The following is a 1,279-nucleotide window of genomic DNA, read 5'->3' as shown; positions in this document are numbered from 1 at the left end:
ATGAGTAGGAGCAAAGACAAAAGCATTCTTGAGGCTGACCCGGAACCTGAAAGGACCTTGAAGCGAAAGCTAAGAGAAGCTAAAGCACAACTCTCTGGAGAGGATCTAACAGAAATCTTCAAACTTGAAGAAGATATGGCAGCCGAAAACAACAATAATGCCAATAATGCAAGGAAGATGCTGGGTGACTTTACTGCACCTACTCTCGATTTCTATGGGAGAAGCATCTCTATCCCTGCCATTGGAGTAAACAACTTTGAGCTTAAGCCTCAATTAGTTTCTCTGATGCAACAGAACTGCAAGTTTCATGGACTTCCATTAGAAGATCCTCATCAGTTTTTAGCTGAATTCTTGCAAATCTGTGACACTGTCAAGACCAATGGGGTTGACCCTGAGGTCTATAGACTTATGCTATTCCCTTTTGCTGTAAGAGACAGAGCTAGGATATAGTTGGATTCACAACCTAAGGAAAGCCTGAACTCTTGGGAAAATCTAGTCAATGCCTTCTTGGCAAAGTTCTTTCCACCTCAAAAATTGAGTAAGCTTAGAGTGGAAGTCCAAATCTTCAGACAGAAGGAAGGTGAATCCCTCTATGAAGCTTGGGAAAGATACAAACAATTGATCAGAAGGTGCCCTTCTGACATGCTTTCAGAATGGAGCATCATAGGTATCTTCTATGATGGTCTGTCTGAACTGTCCAAGATGTCATTGGACAGCTCTGCTGGAGGATCTCTTCATCTGAAGAAGACGCCTGCAGAAGCTCAGGAACTCATTGAAATGGTTGCAAATAACCAATTTATGTACACTTCTGAGAGGAATCCTGTGAATAATGGGACAAGTCAGAAGAAAGGAGTTCTTGAGATTGATACTCTGAATGCCATATTGGCTCAGAACAAAATATTGACTCAGCAAGTCAATATGATTTCTCAAAGTCTGTCTGGAATGCAAGCTGCACCAGGCAGTACTAAGGACGCTTCATATGAAAAAGAAGCCTATGATCCTGAGATCCCATCAATGGAAGAGGTGAATTACATGGGTGAACCCTATGGAAACACCTACAATCCTTCATGGAGAAACCATCCAAATCTCTCATGGAAGGACCAACAGAGGCCTCAACAAGGCTTCAACAACAACAATGGTGGAAGAAACAGGTTTAGCAATGGCAAGCCTTTTCCATCATCTTCTCAGCAGCAGACAGAGAACTCTAAGCAGAAGCACTCTGACTTAGCAACCATGGTCTCTGATCTAATTAAAACCACTCAGAGTTTCATGACTGAAA

The 1,279-nt window shown here is 42.2% G+C and overlaps 1 non-coding gene across 1 annotated transcript; it reads right to left on the bottom strand.

The window, feature by feature from the left end:
- Positions 1–540: 540 nt before the first annotated feature.
- LOC148580018 (small nucleolar RNA R71) lies at positions 541–648 on the bottom strand. The gene has a single exon (XR_015896354.1). It is a non-coding gene; the product is annotated as a small nucleolar RNA R71 (small nucleolar RNA).
- Between the last annotated feature and the right edge of the window lie 631 nt (positions 649–1,279).

Source organism: Arachis ipaensis, chromosome B10 (genome assembly GCF_059453495.1).
Source record: "Arachis ipaensis isolate K30076 ecotype BB chromosome B10, ASM5945349v1, whole genome shotgun sequence".
In the NCBI taxonomy this organism is placed as follows: Eukaryota; Viridiplantae; Streptophyta; class Magnoliopsida; order Fabales; family Fabaceae; genus Arachis; species Arachis ipaensis.
This window is presented reverse-complemented; position numbering and strand designations above follow the sequence as displayed.